This window comes from Staurois parvus, unplaced genomic scaffold (genome assembly GCF_062004578.1).
Source record: "Staurois parvus isolate SC_StPar_1 unplaced genomic scaffold, SC_StPar_1.0 ptg000031l, whole genome shotgun sequence".
In the NCBI taxonomy this organism is placed as follows: Eukaryota; Metazoa; Chordata; class Amphibia; order Anura; family Ranidae; genus Staurois; species Staurois parvus.
This window is the reverse complement of record NW_028317827.1, coordinates 15,811,965-15,831,334: the sequence shown is the minus strand read 5'-3', so window position 1 is coordinate 15,831,334 and position 19,370 is coordinate 15,811,965. Positions and strand designations below refer to the sequence as shown.

General features: G+C 40.8%; 1 protein-coding gene across 6 annotated transcripts in view; it reads right to left on the bottom strand.

Annotated features, from left to right (window-relative positions):
* The window catches only part of B3GALT1 (beta-1,3-galactosyltransferase 1), a 440,470-nt gene that overhangs the window by 179,283 nt on the left and 241,817 nt on the right, over positions 1-19,370 (bottom strand). Inside the window, exon 4 of one of the 6 annotated variants that reach the window (XR_016307970.1) lies at positions 6,988-9,159. The exons of the other annotated variants lie outside the window; for them this stretch is intronic. The gene's annotated coding sequence lies outside the window, so the exon portion shown is untranslated. Of the gene's footprint in view, positions 1-6,987; positions 9,160-19,370 lie in introns of those variants that run through there. 6 annotated transcript variants of the gene reach the window in all.

Below are 19,370 nucleotides of genomic sequence, written 5' to 3'. Positions count from 1 at the left end.
CGAAGTGTTACGTTTTGCTTCACACATTTTTTGGCACATTTTATAGGCATTTTATTGACTTCAATGGGCTGCATGTCACACAGAAAACATGCCAATGAAGCTCATATACCAAATTTTGGCACTGAGACAGACGTGCTTAGAGAAGGGCGTTTTGTAGCAAGTTTTACATGTCTTGTCATGCAACAATCATGCCAAAATCGCAAAAGAACACGATTCTGCCCATGTTGTCAGAGCAAGCCAGTTTGAATACAGTCTTAACCACTTGCCTACCGGGCACTTATACCCCCTTTCCTGCCCAGGCCAATTTTCAGATTTCAGCGCTGTCACATTTTGAATGACAATTGCACAGTCATGCAACACTGTACCCATATAAAATTTTTATAATTTTTTTGAGACAGATAGAGCTTTCTTTTGGTGGTATTTAATCACCTCTGGGTTTTTTATTTTTTGCTAATCAAACCAAAAACAACTGAAAATTTTGAAAAAAAAGTTTTTTCTTAGTTTTTGTTATACAATTTTGTAAATAAGTGATTTTTCTCCTTCACTGATGTGCGCTAATGAGGCTGCAGTGATGGGCACTGATAGGCTGCACTGTAGGACAATGATGAGGAGGCACTGGTAGGTGGCACTGATGGGCATTGACAAGCATCACTGATGGGCACTGAAAGACAGCACTCATATATGGCAATGATAGGCGGCACTGACTGGCACTAATAGTTGGCACTGACTGACACTGTTAGGTGGCACTGACTGGCACTGCTATGCGGCACTGATAGGCAGCACTGACTGGCACTGGTAACCGGCACTGACTGGCACTGATAGGTGGCACTGACTGGCAGCACTGATATGTGGCACTGACTGGCATTGATAGGTGGCACTTACTGGCACTGATAGGTGACACGGAAAGGCAGCTCAGATGGGCACTGATATGCGGCATTGATGTGCACTGGTAGGCATTGATGTGTGGTATTGATGTGCACTGGTAGGCACTGATACGCGGCATTGATGTGCACAGGTAGGCACTGATGTGTTGCACTGATATGTGGCACTAATGGGCACTGGCAGGTGCCATTGATGAGCACTGACAGCTGGCATTGATGGACACTGACAGGTGGCACTGCTGGTGCTACACTGATCATCAAGGCACACTGATCATCAGTGCCCTGATGGTCAGTGCACATGTCCCTTCTGAGGAATCGCCGCGCTGCACGCCCCCGGAACCGCGCATGTGTGGTTAGAGTGGGATGATGTCATGTGATGTCCTCCCAGAATGAGAGAACCGCCTTGCATCCGTCATTTCCTTATATGCTGGGCGGGAGGCGGTTAAGCTGCCCATACACTCAGTGGTGTATTTTGGCTTTGTGCTGCCCTAGGCAAGACTAAAATCGGGCACCCCTCCCCATCATCTAAATGTGTCCCACCCTTTCATATGCAAACTCCGCCCCTTCCTGTTTAGGCTCCACCCATTCCTATTAGAGCTCTGCCCACTGACATAGATGGGGCGCTATTCCTCCCACTGATACCAATGATGGGGCACTGTTCCTCCCAAAGATACCAATGATGGGGCACTATTCCTCCCACTGACACCAGTGATGGGGCACTATTTCTCCCACTGACACCAGTGATGGGGGCACTATTCCTCTCACTGACACCAATGATGGGGCACTATTCCTCCCCCTGACACCAATGATGGGGCACTATTCATCCCACTGATACCAATGATGGGGCACTATTCACACGGGCGTACCGATCTGTATATCCATGCAAAGGGCCAACTTGACCCAATGAGGATGCACAGGTGTTCCATGCAGAACGGTTTCATTTCTTGGCTCACTGATTTTTCCAGACGTCTGTACTAGGGTACAATAGGAAATTCTGTTTTGGTGAAATAATCTTCAAGGGTTAAATACTTCTAAAGGGATGCAGACTCTGCAGCTTTCCTCTGGAACACAGAGCATATCAGGTGATTATAATGAGCCAGGCCACCCCATTCTGAATCAGTCTACAAAGGACATGGTGAAACAAGCCGCTATTTCTTCAAAGCTTGTTACAATCCTTGCAGATGGCATAGATCACCCACATGGGATTGTTTATTTGTTCACAACAAAAGTGGAGTTACACTTTAACTCTTCCCCACTCTATTAAATAGCTGGAATTAGACTTTACTTTTTTTTTTGCATGTTGTTTCATAAATATTTTCAAACAGATGCTTACAAGAGAAAAACACCCAACAGTGTGTCAGATTTTATTTAATAAAGACATGAGCATATGTGATAGAGAAAACCCCTCCTCCTTTACTTAGCCCACATAAGCCTCATGCCTTTTTTTTATGATGCTGTAGAATATTTCTTCGTCAGTTCATATAATTACATATCGCAAAACGGCTAAACTGCGGTAGAAACTCTTATAGTACCAGACAACACAAAATACCCTTTTAACTCCCCTTGACAGCCGCATGTAATCCCAATCCAACCAATTATCCGGCATACCCCTGCGGATTTCATGTCTGCACTTTTTTGCTAGCAATTACCCCAGAGTTGTTCTGCAGGTATTCACCTGAGGCAGCTGTCAGAGCAGTAAAAGGAGCATGGATCTCCGCAAGCCAGACGGTTCAGGTCCCCAGATACCTGTTAGACTGACAACCAAGGACAGGCCTGGCCACCTGATGGATAAAATTCACATTTATACATTTTAAGGGCATTATAAATATTGGATAAGGATATTACTAAAGCCATATATACAAGGAGAAAATACTTTATCAATGCTACAACTATTTCTAGCACTGCTGTATATACTACTGCAGTTGTTACTACTAAAAAATTAAAGGAGATCTATGATCACAGCATACACTTTCATCTTAACCACTTGCCCTCCTGAGGATTTATCCCCCTTCCTGACCAGGCCATATTTTGCAATATGGCGCTGCATTACTTTAACCCCTTCAAGCCGGCACCTCCCGGCTCTTTAAGGGGTTTCTGATCATAAAGGTCCAGATCGCAAGGAGAGATTGGGACCTTTCCATGGAACGCTGACACGTGCTGGGAGCACGTAGGGTGCGAGCTCTCAGCACATGTTTGCTTACAAATGCTACGCAAATATGCGGCTGATCGGTGTCAAGGCCCAGCCATCAAGAGGCCACATATTTGTGTACTGTCAACGTGAAGAGGTTAACTGACAATGGCGCGGTCATACAACTTTGCACTTAAATTAAATTTACGTCCTTTTTTTCCCACAATAGAGCTTTCTTTCAGTGGTATTTGATCACCTGTGCGTTTTTTATTTTTTGCGCTATAAACAAAAAAAGGCTGACAATTTTGAAAAAAAAAAAAAACTGTATTTTTGACTTTTTGCTATTAAACATATCAGTAAAAAAATTTTCAAAATCAAATTTCGGCATAAATTTAGGCCAAAATGTATTCTGCTACATGTCTTTGCTAAACAAAATCCCAATAAGTGTAAATTATTTGGTTTACATGGAAGTTAGTGTTTACAAATGGAGGTATATATACTGGAATTTTTTATTTTTACTAGTAATGGCGGCGATCAGCGACTTATAGCGGGACTGCTCCGGGCATTCTGACACTGGGAGGAACTGACTTGGTGTAACTAACATCCCCAGTACCACCAACACAGTGATCAATGCTAGTAGAAAGCACTGACACTGTAATAATGGCACTGGGCAGGAAGTGGTTAACATGTAGGGCGATCAAAGGGTTAACTGTGTGCTGTTACACAGTGTGCTGTGTGAGTGCTTTCCACTGTAAGCTCACTGCTTTGTATGGCTGTGCCGGTGGGTACTGGCTGGGACCCGGTGATTGACAGTCAAGGCTGCAAATGGTGGCGCAAGTTGAGTGCACACGCGCACCCCCTATCACGAACTGCAAAATTACATATATGTACGTGATTTTGTACAGGATTTATACAGCACCAAGTTTGCTCAGCGCTTTACAATATAACGGAAGACAATACAGCAACAATACAGTTCAATACAAGAGGGATAGGAGGGCCCTGCTCCTTGGAGCTTACAATCTAGGAGGGAGGGGCTAGTGGTACAAAAGGTAGTAACTGTGGGAGATGGACTGGTTGGAAGAGTAGAAGATTCCATTATTAGCTGAGGGCAGGATAGGCTTCCCTGAAGAGATAGGTTTTCAGAGATCACCTAAAAGTGAGCAGAGTCTGATAAATTGGGATAAAAAGAGGCGCTAGTCTGATAAATTGGGGTAGAGAGTTCCAGAGGATGGGGGAAGCTCTGGAGAAGTCCTGAAGATGAGCATGGGAGGAGGAGACAAGGGAGCTAGAGATACATGGATACATCTTAAATCCTAGGATCGCTGCTATTGCCATTACATGTACAGGTGATTGTACAATCTCCTTTAGTTCGAACAAAAACGATATAGTACTTTTTACTGTTGACATCCCAAACTGGGTCTGATCTCACAAACCATATTTGTACCTTACTATGTGTTCTGTATATCATTGTGTTGAGTAGGGAGGCATCTATTTGGTGTTCACTGCAACTGCATCTGGTTTTATTATTCCAATCAACAAGAATAGGTAGTGTCTTGTTAATAAAAATTTCCTATGTACCATTGCAGCCATTTTTGCTTCCTGAAGAACACCAGTGAAGGTCTCTTTTATTCCCCCTTTGATACACATATGCTTGTAACTTCATTTGCTGTATTTGTTAAAGTCACGTGTATATCCAGATCACATTTCGATGTATTCAATGTGATTTGTAGATAGCGGTTTGGAAGAATGTGTTCATTGTATCCATTTGTGAGAGACATGTAAACAAGATATTGTAACTTCAGTTTATGTGATTGTATTGAAGATTTCTGTAAATCTTTTCTGTAAATCTATTCACAGAAGTTCAGTTTTGAAATGAAACACAGTGTTGCTCCTGTCAGTTATGTTAGCTAGCTGTCGGCTAACCGTTAGTAGGACAGCACACTATGTGCTCATCAATATCTATGCTCAAAAGTTACATGCTGCTAGGATCCAAGTGGACATAGCGTAGGACCGTTCACACACCTAATAGATTTCTGACCATTTAAAGTACTATTAAACCCAAAACCAAAAATGTCATATATTGCTGCTTACCAGTCATTAGATATGGTTGCTGTATCAGTTTTCTTTTCTTTTCTTTGGCTCCCCCCCCCCCCCCCCCCCCCGTTTTCGTGAGATGATATGGCCAGTAACATACCTCCTGTTAGTGAGACACAACTTTGGAGGAATGGGTGCTGGACAGAGCAGACAGCAGCATTGTCAGTATGGGGGGATGGGAGTAGTAAATGTGTTAGCAGATTTAAATACAATAACACATTGAAGCAAACTCCAGCTCACACTTGATAATCAGTTACCATTGTTTTTCCTTTTAAGATAAAAGTTTTGAATAAATACAAAAATGGTAAGCATCCCTGTCAGTGTTGAATGGTCTCATCCATATAAACTGATACATTCTGCAGGAGAGCTTGAGCTTTTGAAAAAAGTTACTAGCTGAATCACCAGATGAAAATAGAAGAAAGACAGCCTAAAAAAATAAAATGAATGTAACCATCACACCTAATGTAAGCTACAATATAATAAATGTTTGCTTTGGGTTTAATACTGCTTTAAGCTGGCCAAACGCTTTGCAATCTGATTGTACAAACTCTTATTGACCTGCCTGATTGGATACAAACTGAATAGACCATTTAGGTATGTCCTTATATTATTTTGTACATCAATATGATATTGTACAGAGGTTGTACAATCTGATTGTATAGTGTATGGCAGGCTTTAGGGAACCTTATCTCCCCCAGCTCATGTATTTATAAATTCCTATGCTATGTGTATGACCAACCTAAACTGTCCATTTCCTGTTCTTGTTTAAACAGGATTTTTGATATGTGGATATGTACACCAAAACGCAATAACTTCTTTCTATTTCTTAGTGGAAAGGTAAGTACAAGGACCAGCCTTATTATATAGTTTCGGAAATCTACATGTTACAGTCCAATTGTACAATCTCTTTTGGATTTATTAAAACTGTGTTATACAGTATAATAACCAATACTATCCAGTCAAGTTAAATTGTTGGGCAGGCCCTTGTTCTACATACATAGGTGTTGGTAGATCTAAACATGATTGAACAGTTAGATTGTAACATGTATGGTAAGCTTAAAAGAGCTGGTACAGGAACTGTACAATCAGATTGCATAGTGTATGACCAGCTTAAGGATCAGCATCCTTTCATTTCAAACTTTGTGCACATAGAATGAAATGGTTTTAAGTGAACAGTGGATGACCATTGTGAGCAAGCAATACATAGCGATGGCAGAATCAGAATAACCAATTCACTCATTTTTTATTTGTATGAAAATGAAAATTTTCATAAAGATTGCTCTTATCTGTCGAAAATCCCACAGTCCAGGTGATTGTATGATTTGCTGCTAACCAGACAAGCCCACATGCACATATATAATCACAATACCAATCACGGCATGCCTGATTTGCAAGCTGAATGGCTCATCCCTGGGGACAGGTAATGCAAATCTCAGAAAGGACACTTGGTTCCATTTCACTATGCTTCCTTTTGTCGGTTTATTTCCATCTGCTTCAGCATTTTTATTTGTGGGTGGAATTCAAATCTCAGGGCACATTCAGACTTGTGCAGTGCAGTCATGTGTTGCAAAACTCATGCATTGCGGCAACTCATGGCTGCCCTGTGAATGGAACCCCAGTTCAGTGAATAATATCAAGCAATGTACAATGCACTGCAGCGCATATTTATTTTGGTGCATTGGTTTGTCTATCGCAGTGCGCTAACAGCACATTCATAATGAACTAGCTGCATTAACTCAACACACAATAACACACTGCAAGGGACTGCAATAGCCCCAAAGCTTCAGTCCATCCAAAACAGACATGTTCATTTATGGTGGATCCCAGCAATTTGAATCACTCAGAGGTTTGCTTTTCTGATGAAGTTTCTGACCCCACATGATGCAGCAGAGTGAGTCACACTATTTTATTCTGCATTGATTTATTACAGGTATTTATATAGTTCTAAAAATTCTTTACATACTGAACATTTACAGCAGTCGCTGCCCCCAAGGAACTTAAAATCTAAGGTCCCTAGCTTGCACACATACACTATATTTCCAAAAGTATTGGGACGCCTGCCTTTACACGCACAGGAACTTTAATGGCATCCCAATCTTAGTCCATGGGGCTCAATATTGAGTTGGCCCGCCCTTTGCAGCTATAACAGCTTCAACTCTTCTGGGAAGGCTGTCCACAAGGCTTAGGAGTGTGTCTATGGGAATGTTTGACCATTCTTCCAGAAGCACATTTGTGAGGTCAGGCACTGATGTTGGATGAGAAGGCCTGGATCGCAGTCTCCGCTCTAAATTCATCCCAAAGGTGTTCTATCGGGTTGAGGTCAGGACTCTGTGCAGGCCAGTCAAGTTCCTCGACCCCAGTCACTCATCCATGTCTTTATGGACCTTGCTTTGTGCATTGGTGCGCAGTCATGTTGGAACCAGAAGGAGTCATCCCCAAACTGTTCCCACAAAGTTGGGAGCATGAAATTGTTCAAAATCTCTTGGTATGCTGATGCCTTAAGAGTTCCCACTCTCCCACTGGAACAAAGGGGCCAAGCCCAACCCCTGAAAAACAACCCCACACCATAATCCCCCCTCCACCAAACTTTAAACTTGGCATAGTGCAGTCCGGCAAGTACCATTCTCCTGGCAACCCCCAAACCCAGACATGTCCATCGGATTACCAGACACAGAGAAGCATGATTCGTCACTCCAAAGAAGATGTCTCCACTGCTCTAGAGTGCAGTGGCGGCGGGCTTTACACCACTGCATTCGCCGCTTTGCATTGCAGTTGGTGATGTAGGCTTGGATGCAGCTGCTTGGCCATGGAAACCCATTCCATGATGCTCTCTATGCACTGTTGTGCTACTCTGAAGTCCACATGAAGTTTGGAGGTCTTTAGCTATCGACTCTGCAGACATTTTGGAGACTTCTGCACACTGTGCATTTCAGCAGACACAGGGAGAGCATGCTGACAACATTCAGATTGTGACGTGATGTCCCTTGACGACCTTAGGTATAGCAAGGCAGAAGTGCTAACCACTATGACACTATTTTAGAGCTGTGTCCAGTTCTATAGATCTCATTTACAAAACATACTGATAAAAAGGTAAAAGGTCAGAGGAATAAAACATATCAGGAGAGACTTCAGGAACTGAATATGTACAGTGGAGAGGAAAGAAGGGAAAGGGGAGACATGATTGAAACCTTTAAATACATCATGGCAGTAAGTGAAGTTCAGGAGGGCAGTATCTTCAATATGAAGCCAAGATCAAGAATATGGGGACATGACCTGACACTAGCAGGAGGAGAGTTCAAAACTAATAGAAAGTAGTGATGAGCTGAACACCCCCCTGTTCGGTTCAAACCTAACGAAAGTTCAACTGTGCAATTTGAACTTAATGCAAGTCTATGGGACTCAAACTTGTAAATTCAAAAGTACCCATTTTGAAGTCTTCTATGTAAGTCATTGGCCATAAAAGGGGTATGGGAGCTCGGTTACTGCCCAGAGGGACATTTATCAGCAAAAAAAAAAATTTTATAAAGTACTGTTATTAAAACATTTTTCATTGCAAAAAGTAAAAAACAAAATTCCTTTAAATATCATGCCTGGGGGGTTCCCTTAAACTACCTGCAAAGTTGCACATCTGTACAATGTAGCACCATGTTGATGGGGACAAGGGCCTCTTCCCCACAACTCTGGGCTGTAGTTGTGGTGGTCTGCAGGAGAGTGACTTATCGGAATCTGGAAGTCCCCTTTAACAAGGGGACCCCTAGATCCTGTCCCCCCCTTGTGAATGAGTATGGGGTACATAGTACCCCTACCCATTCACCAGAAAAATGTAAAATGTGAATAAAAAGACAACAGTTTTGATAAGTCCTTTATTAGGAAAAAAAAAAAGCCAAAAAAATGTTTCCATCGTTGTAATCCATCGTCAATCACGGCGTCCAGCATTGTCAAGATGATGTTGACTTGCCGAAATAATAATGAAAAAAAAAAGCCAAAAAAATGGTTCCATTGCTGTAATCCATTGTCAATCATGGCGTCAAGCGTTGTCAAGATGATGTCGACTCGCTGAAATAAAAAAATTTAAAAAACAACATCCGTTAACCCGTCCGCACCCACCAAGCACTCGCCACTACCTGGCATTTGCTGGACAGATTTAAACAACTGGGCAGCACTAGCTGTGACATCACTGCTAGCTCTGCCCAATTGTGCTGTGATTGGCACCTGGTCAGGTGCATTGTTTTGGCCAATCACAGTGCACTATCAGAGCGCAGTGCATTGTGGGGCACAGTGGGCAAACAGCCCACTGAATGCTCTTACCATTCATGTATTCACCAAACACGTGAACGGCTGATGTTTGAGTTGAACTTACCTTCGACTAAAACATCAAGGACATCACTATTAGAAATTATTTACTAAAAGAATAGTTGATGCTTGAAATAGATTTTCAGTAGAGGTTGTGAGCCTATCAACAGTACGTGGCTTCAAACATGTTTGGCATAAACATTGATCTATTAAAAAAAAATTATATATATATCTTTAAAAAAATGGAACGGACGCAGTGGACCATTTGATCTTTTTTCTACTGTCACTCTTTTCTGTTTCTAAAATACTGTACAATTCAACAGAAAAGGAGAAAGTCCTAATCAACTATACTGAAGCATTGGCTGGGGCAATTTCCCTGTAGAAATGAAGAAATCTGCCTTACTTTAGCAAAACGAATACTTTTTATATGGCCTCTTGTTAATGTTTATTTCACATTTCCAATAAACCAGCTTCCTCAGTAGCAGAGTAACATTTGGAAACTTGCCAGTTTAAATTTCACCAAGCGTCCTTTCACTTCAAAAAAACTGCTGAGTGAGTGAAAAGGACTCGGAGTATAAATATAGGAGACCGTGGCACAACTTTTATGTGAGAAGGGCAGCAGTTCAGACTCTGCACCTGTTCTCAACGCCAGCACTTTGAGTGAAGCTCCAATCCTGTACATCAACAGCACAGTTATTTAAGGAGGGGAAACATACTCCAAGGTTACATCTTTTACTCTACAGACCAGCAGCTGGAAGGAATCCTGAGAAGATGGATTTGAAATTTACAACAAAGACATACTTACGTAGGCTGAAAAAAGACACACATCCATCTAATTCAACCAACAGAAAAAATAAGGAGAAAATCAAAACCTATATATACAAAATCCTATACCCACAGTTAATGCAGAGGAAGGCAAAAACATTTTTATAAAGCATGATCCAATTTTCTTCAGTGGTACAAAACTTCCTGACCCCCTGAAGGCAATCTTATATTCCCTGGCTCCACTCAACACACCACAATAAAATTCCATTAGAAATAGTAAATACTCATTACAAAATACTGATTCTCCAACAATGATATACTAAGGTTTGGGAATTGAACATGTTCGAAGGTTGTGAAAACAACAAGTCTTAGTAAATTTACCCTGAATTTACCCCGAATTTACCCCAAACACCAAAACCCTCATTTATATTAATTCTGATTTTAGAAGGAAACCTGAGGCTTGACCTGCTCTCTTCTGCCTCCTATACCTCTATACTGATACATCAATATAATGGGCATGTGCTCAGCCCAAAAAAAAAAAAAACAAGAAGTGGGGACATTTGGAACATCCATTATTTATGATGTACATTTTGTAGCTTAAAGCACTATGTTAGTAGGACACCGGTGAAGTTAATTTATGGACACTGTGCAATTTTGTGGGGATTCTGATTAATAAAAATCTTAATCTGTCTGATATGGAGCAGTACTGTCAATCAACTCCCACTGACAAATTCCCCGCCTGGACATAATGTGTATGGAGGAAGGAACCTGAGGCATGACATCATCCCGGGGCCATCTTGCCTTCCCAGATTGTAGCTGGTGTTTGTGATGTGCAATCCCAACTAGCACTGGTTTTAGTGCCCAACACTAAGTGCGATTTTATATTTTTGATAAATTGTGGTTCATACAGAGAGCATTAGATTGTGTATTTTGCCTTTACACATATATTCCTGTCGTTGAGTGACCCATCTAATGGGAGAAAAAAGACTTGCTATTTACATCCAGAGTTAACTGTCCCAAGAGGGGAAAAAGCACTGTATGACCTGACTGGTAATGCAGGAGTCATGCATTTAAGGTGAGCAGCCGTCTGATATTTGGGGTTGGAAGCACGAAGAGCACTGGATTGTATGTTATATGGATTTCACTTTATTTATGCATGGTGTGGATATATATTGGACTTTATCATTTATTTGGGTTGCACTACACTATTTTGTTTTTAGAGTACTGTCAATTCCTCTTCTCCAAGAAAAGGATAGCATTGGCTCTTTTCTCCATTAGAGCAGAGCCCACCAGTGTCCATGAGTTTAAGTTTCCAGTTGGGCAGACTTAACCATCACCATTTTACCACAGAGTAACGGCACCAGTTCCACTGATCTCCAGGTTTCCAGTTAGCTCCGATCACCCTTATCTAACTGATCGCTGGCATTACAATAAATAAATAAATGTCCTTTATATTCCCCTAATGCCACAGTCACATGGCAACTCTAGTCCCTAGTCCTCTCTCTTTTCTGTTTACATGAGGTAGGATCCTTTTACAGATGGCCAAGTCCAGGGTGTCCAAGCAGTGGCCTGGGTGATGTGAACACTTTTTATTGACTATTCAGTAGTGGGGTCCCCTCAGGATCCGGAAAAGGAGTCTGCAGCAGTATCGTCACTGCAAGAGGACTTTCTGGGACCGGCTGGTACAGGAACATTTGTATAGCTAGATTAAGAGTAACCCAAACCTTGAAATGATGCTGGCAAGGGACAATGGACTCCAGATTTAGGTAGGTGTATTTTGCTTTGCAAAGTAAAAAAATTAAGGATGGGTTAGACGGGAATGGAAGGGAGGAGTGAGAGAGGAGGTTAATATTTGCTTAAAAACCTCAATTCAAGCTTCCATTGTTTTCATGTTTGCTGGAATATGGCAGAATTGAGCAGCAAAAAATTGCAGACCGCCCAATTGTCAACGCTTAGAAAATGTCAGTTTTTCTTAAAAGTTAATTAGAAATGTTCTCACAATAGAATGAGGGGCTCTTCATTCATGAATCAGAATAAACTACATGCGTGAAAAATAAGATGTGTCCTGTCTCTGTTTCTCCTTTCTTCAACAAGTGCAATACAATTCTGCAGACTAATCCTCTTCCTTCTATACCCATTCGTGCCACTCAGAAAAAATAAAAAAAATAGCATAATTTAGTACACCCAAACACAATGCACTGTGAAGCTAGTCAATGTGCTTTTGGTTTTGAGAAAGCACGTTTTCAGTGTGAAATGCGTTAACCTCTTCCCTCCCCTGTTTGTACATCTGTACATTTGTGTTGCTCTAATGCATATCCAATAAAGGCATTTTTGGATCTTACGTTGGGAGTGCAGTCATCCAAAGTTTTTGTTTGGATTTACTGCAGCTGCGACTGGGTGTGCACCCTAGACTCTACAAATCATATAGGCTCATACCGGCTCACATTTGAGCAGCAGGACCATAACTATAGAAATTTGGGATTTTACATTTTCTAAGCGTTGGTTACTGACTGGATATCTTCATGCTAGGGAGAGGAGGTAATCCAGCAGCTGGGGTTACTTTTTACTACTTAAGGGATTTTTTAGTCCTAGTGCGCTAATCTTTATAATTATTTACTTTTGTAAAAAGGCAAATTCAACGGAATCAACAAATTTTGGGGAGGATGAGAATAAAAATGTAAATTTTGATCTCTGATAAACATGTCCCTTTTTCATCTCTCTTTAGCTAGGTGGTAGTACTTCTCTGATCTGCAGTTCATGGAGACAAAAGTGATTTCTGGAAAAAGTATGTATTGGATAAATGAGTCTGTTATATTGTATACATTGTAACATACAGGCTGCAGTTTCAAGGTGGAATGTTTTTACAGACTATAATTATGCCTAAGACTTTAAATGACAACATATATGAGCTTTCAATAATAAAGTATGCTTAGCATTCAGTTTGCAAAAAATGTATTCTTGCAGGAATAGGAAAAAAACATTTTACACTGAAGGGTTATACATGTCTTAGTTCTGCATAGTTACTTTTTTTTCCTTCTAAAGACATTCTTTTTTGTGATTTTTTTTTTTTATTTATAATGTATGATTTGCCACAAGCAAAAGTTTTATAGTTGCGTGTCATGACTTGAAAAAGTTTGGTAATACCACTGGTGTAAAAAGTTTTGTTGCTCCTATAAACTTTTAAGCTAAACAAATATATATATATATTTTCAATAACCTTATAGCCAGAGATTGCTGAAAACCTCTAAAGAAAACATATGACCATAGCCACTCCAGGCTTTATCCTGGGGCACTTAAATCTATGGTCATGACTCTGCCCGGGGAGCATTATGGAGCAGGAGGTGTATATATTCACAGAATTAAATATGAATGAAAAATGAATGCATTGTAAAAGCTGAGCTCCCAGGGCTACCCTAAGTATTAAGGGTAAAGTAAAATAAAAATGTTTTATGCAGCACACCCTATTTATTTTATTACATGGATGCAAGTATCTAGCTTTAAGTCATTCGTATAGAATTAAAAAGATATGGGAAAAATAAAAGATATCCAGTCCATCTTTTGAATGCTACAAAGATTAGGATTTCCTGTAAAGAATAGGAAATTAAATACATCAATAAAAGAAAAAAAAAGTACTTTTCCACTGGCTTCCGCATGCAGGGGTTGACATCATCATCCTCTGACCAGATCCCTGGGAATGCTGAGTACCTCAAATCCCAAAGGAAAACATTTCAGCATAGTGCTGGGAGTGACTTCTTAGGAATATCTGAAGTTATACACATTCCTCTGATGTCACTGGAAGGATAAACTCACCTATCCACCACCATCTATTTGGTTTTTTGACACTTTTTCTGGTGGTTATGCTATGGGGAATGAGAACAAAAGTTTTGGGATTTTTAGGTGAAACGTCCGCTTTAACGACTTCACTTTTCACAACAATATACCTTTTATGGACCAGAGAAATTTTTACATTTCCTCTATGGGCCTGTTTATTTGGCAAAAAATCATGTCATAATTTATGATATAGAAGTAATACGCACAGTACATTTTTTTGGGGGGAGAGGAGATAAAATGAAGGGCAAGAAAGAGGGGTGTCTTCAGCATAGAGATGGTAATGAAAACAGGAAGGGAGATGACCCCTGGGAAGAGGTGTAGATAAAGAATAGAATGTTGGTTTGCAAAAATGTATTCTGGTTATGCAATTAACAGGCAGAAAGAAAAAAACACAATTATTTTTACTTTTACCGTTGATTATTTAAAAAAAAATAGTGCTATTGTGCCCTTGACAAGGACATTAATTAACAAGTATAAGGATGTTAAAACAATAATATTGCTACAGTAGATTTATCAATGATGCCTGCAAACCTTTTACATACATCATTAACACAAAAATCCGCAGCTGCTCTTCAGATACAGATCTGGAATCTGCTATCAAATTAACAGTTGGGACTCACCAAATATAGCCAGAGAACATCCACAGTAGGCGAGGAGGACATTAGATATCTGACGTTTTTGTTGGGGGCATACACTTGTGGTCCACATAGACTGAAAGGGAAAAGCTTAGGTAGGCATATAGTTACCTAATAGCTCAAAATGGGCTTTGCAAATGTACTGTTTTGTTTTTTTGACTGAAATTGTCCCTTTAAAGAGTTTTTGTAATTACCATGAAAAAGAACACTGTCAAGCATACAAGATATTCTAGGTCACCATGTCTGAGGCTTTTTACTTACAAGTCGGTACGCCATTTAATAAAATGACCTAGTTCTAACCTATACACAAAAGAATTTCAAGAACATTATTATAATAAAGGATTTCTTATAACACCAACAGTTTGTGCAGCTCCTCACCAGATGAAGGGGGATGGTACAGTTACAATACATAAGGATTGGGCCCTGCTTGTGAAAGTTTTTCTTAAAACTAAAGGCAAATAATGCAAAGGGTAGTAACTGTGGTGAGTGAGTTAATGCAGAAAAGTAAAAACACAGTTTTTAGGTGAAGGTGGGAAAGGCTTCACTAAAGCAATTCCGGAAGCTGAACAGAGTAGGAGATTGCTGGGAAGATGGGGATAAGGAGTTCCAGAGAAAAGGAGACTCTGAGAAGTTCCAGAGGCAAGCATGGGAGAAAGTGATGATTGAACTAGAGAACAGGAGGTCTTGGAAGGATCAGAGAGGACAGCTCTGGTGATATATACTTGGGGCAGAATTGTAGATGGCGCTGTATGTTGTCATCAGTACCTCCCTACAAAGATATTGGCAGAGAGGGACAAGTGGACATTGAACAGGTAGTAAGGTAAATGAATCTGGCACAGCATTATTGTTAAACTAAAGGCAGATAACCTGTGTAAAGGTAGACCAACAAGGAGAAAGTAGCAATAGTCGAGGAGAGAGATACTAAGGGAATGAATTAGTAGCTTTGTGGTGTCATTGGTTAAGAAGAGACATATACTGGTAATTTTACAGATGTAAAGGTTGCAAGCAGGGGCAGACAGACAACTCATGGGGCCCCCGGGCAATAGGGGATCATGGGGCCCCTGTGTCCTCGCCCACACCCAAAAAAGTCTATGAAAAAGCCAATGAAAGGTACAAGGGGCATCTCATGGGGTCCCCTATTGACCCCAGGCCCTCGGGCAGTGCATAAGTGCTCAAATGGTCAGTCCGCCCCTGGTGGCAAGTTTAAACAGTGTTTGGATGTGGAATTGAAGGAGAGATCTGAGTTCAGGATTACACCTAGCAGTGTAGCGTGTGGGGACAAACTGATTTTGCGCTATTGATCATGACAGAAAAGTCAGGGGAGAGGAGATAAAATGAAGGGCAAGAAAGAGGGGTGTCTTCAGCATAGAGATGGTAATGAAAACAGGAAGGGAGATGACCCCTGGGAAGAGGTGTAGACAAAGAATAGAAGGTGTGAGAAGACAGAGCTTTGGGGGAAGAGAAGAGGAGGAGATAGAGCTGTAGGTAGCCTAAATATGTGCTTCAGGTAGGAGAAGAACTAGGAAAGAGCAAAGTCTTGAAGGCAGTGGAGTTTTTTTTTTTTTTTTAGAAGGAACAGATAAATATATATCTTTTCATATATTTTACTACATAATAGATTGGTGGATTTTTATAGGCTCTTTATGCCAGCACCAATGCAGCTTGCTAATTATATTATAGTTGAAAAAGTACAGTAAAAAATACCAAAAACAGGTAAAACATCCTAAAGTCACAATGAACAATGGTACATGCCTATAAAAAGTAAGCAAAAGGCACTGTAGTGAATTAGGTTTCTGAAGAATGGAAAAACTTACAAGGTCTATAGTTGTCAAGGAAACAATTGAGCTTATAGAATTCTATATGAAAATGCTTTCACTGTGCTGTAATATCGCTATTCGAGCTGTGAATACTATGCACACAATTAAGTAAACTGCTTGTTATTTGTTAAAAATTTGAAAGCTTTCCCATTTCACACGTAAGGATGCAAATCATTTAAATATAATGATTTGAAGGAAAGTACTGCATGGATCCAGGCTACCAACTGGGGTTAAAAACGGCAATTTACAGTTTCAGCATTTTTCATACTTCATTTCTACATTTATAGTTGATTACTTTTCTGTCCTTTCATAATTCCTCATTTTACTGTTCATTCTTTAAATTGCCCATTTTTTCACATTCCGCTGATTACTACGGGCAACCTAGTAAACAACAGAGATGCTGTTTGAAAAGTACAAACAGTTCTACAAAATATGTACAGTTGTGGCCAAAATTATTCAACCCCCAATGCTGTAAAGGGGTTTAGGGACTATAGTGTACATTTGGAATTGTATTCAGAATCAAATCCTACAAGGACGTTGTAACTACCCAAATGCAACTAAAATGACATCAATTGTTTATGTAATACAGTAGTAAATGGTTCTTATGTGGTTTCTTCATTGCCACAATTATTCAACCCCTTAAAGACTACCACTCTGAAGAACAGAGGTTCATACAGGTGCTTTCCATCAGGTATTGAAAACACCTGTGGATGTCACCGAGCAGCAATCAAGCATAATAAGCACCAATTAGGCAGCTTTAAAATGACTGTGATACTCAGCTCCTTCTAGACATTTACTGGTGTGGTTACAAACATGGTGAAGGCAAGAGAATGGTCCAGGAAGACAAGAGAAGAGGTGATTTCTCTTCACAGGAAGGGCAATGGCTATAAGAAGATTGCAAAGATGTTAAACATACCAAGAGACACCTTAGGAAGCATCATTCGCAAATTCAAGGCAAAGGGCACTGTTGAAACGCTACCTGGTCGTGGCAGAAAGAAGATGCTGACTTCGACTGCTGTGCGCTACCTGAAGCGTAGAGTGGAGAGAAGTCCCCGTGTGACTGCTGAGGAACTGAGAAAAGATTTGTCAGATGTGGGTACAGAAGTTTCAGCCCAGACAATAAGACGCACACTGCGTAATGAAGGCCTCCGTGCCAGAACTCCCAGGCGTACCCCCTTGCTGTCTCCAAAGAATAAGAAGAGTCGACTGCAGTATGCCAAAAGCCATGTGGACAAACCACAAAAGTTGTGGGATAGTGTTCTGTGGACTGATGAAACAAAATTAGAACTGTTTGGGCCCATGGATCAACGCTATGTTTGGAGGAGGAAGAACAAGGCCTATGATGAAAAGAACACCTTGCCTACTGTGAAGCATGGTGGAGGGTCAATCATGCTTTGGGGCTGTTTTGCTTCTGCAGGTACAGGGAAGCTTCAGCGTGTGCAAGGTACCATGAATTCTCTTCAGTACCAGGAGATATTGGATGGAAACGTGATGCAGTCCGTCACACACCTGAGGCTTGGGAGACGTTGGACCTTTCAACAGGACAATGATCCCAAGCATACCTCCAAGTCCACTAGAGCATGGTTGCAGAGGAAAGGCTGGAACATTTTGGAGTGGCCATCGCAGTCACCAGACTTAAATCCGATTGAGAACCTCTGGTGGGACTTAAAGAAAGCAGTTGCAGTGCGCAAGCCTAAGAATGTGACTGAACTGGAGGCCTTTGCCCATGAAGAATGGGCGAAGATACCCGTAGATCGCTGCAAGACACTTGTGTCAAGCTATGCTTCACGTTTAAAAGCTGTTATAACTGTAAAAGGATGCTGTACTAAGTACTAAGATTGAATGTCACTTGGGGGTTGAATAAAACTGATAATGCTGTGAGCACAGAAAAGACATTTGTGGTTATTTCATTATAACTGTTATGTTATATTTGTCTGACCTACAAGTGCCTCTTTAATGTAAATGTAAGCAAGATGACTGAATGATCAAAAGCAATGTCAAACTGGCCAAAACACTCAATTTCAGTGGGGGTTGAATAATTTTGGCCACAACTGTACATGTATGATCAAAGGCCACCTAAGCCTCAAAGTGGTTTAGCTTGGTATAACCTGAGCAGAAGCCACAGAATTCCCCTAATAGACTGATGATAACCTGTACAATAGAAATTGGCTTTCCCCTTCCTACTACAAAGCATCACTGCGTGCTTGGGCAGCTAATTTCCCAGGATGAGTACCTAACCTTGTGGGGCCAGGCAAAGGGTTCTTAGTCTAACTGGGTCTTACAAGTGGCCTTTTCGCTTGGCCCTGGTGGTCATGTATGGTAAAGGTAAGAATCAGCAGCTGTGGGTAGAAGTAAGCGGGGTTAATGGACAAATGTACAGGTTCACTTTAAGGTCCCTTCAGTTATAAGAGTAAAGCATATTTAACATCTGTACCTCACTGGGGAAAATTATCTCTTTTTCTGTCCTGTACATGCAAAAAGAACTCTTTCTAGAGTGTGGAAGGTATTATAAACCAGTGTTTCTCAACCTTTTTTCCAGTCAAGGTACCTTTTAAAATTCTGCACAATCTCAAGGCACCGCATTCTAAAATGCAAAAAACTAAACTAATACTGTTACAAATCACAGCAACATCCACGCACATAGGACACCCAATGCTAGAGGTGATTTATTCTTCCAAAGCAAATCCACCTTTGCACACTGGTATGGACTAGTAGTCCAGGGTTTCTCTTCTTTCTCAGTTTCTCTACCTCATTCAGCTAATGTGACCCCATTGCTGATGGAAAGAGGCAGGAGAAGGCCAAACAAGGATGCTATGCAATTGCCCAACATCCTCCTTATCAACCAATGACATCATTGGATGTGGAGTGCTGGAAGGTTGCAATGGTGCACAATGAAAACCTGTGCCTTTGTGTAACTAAAAGGCAG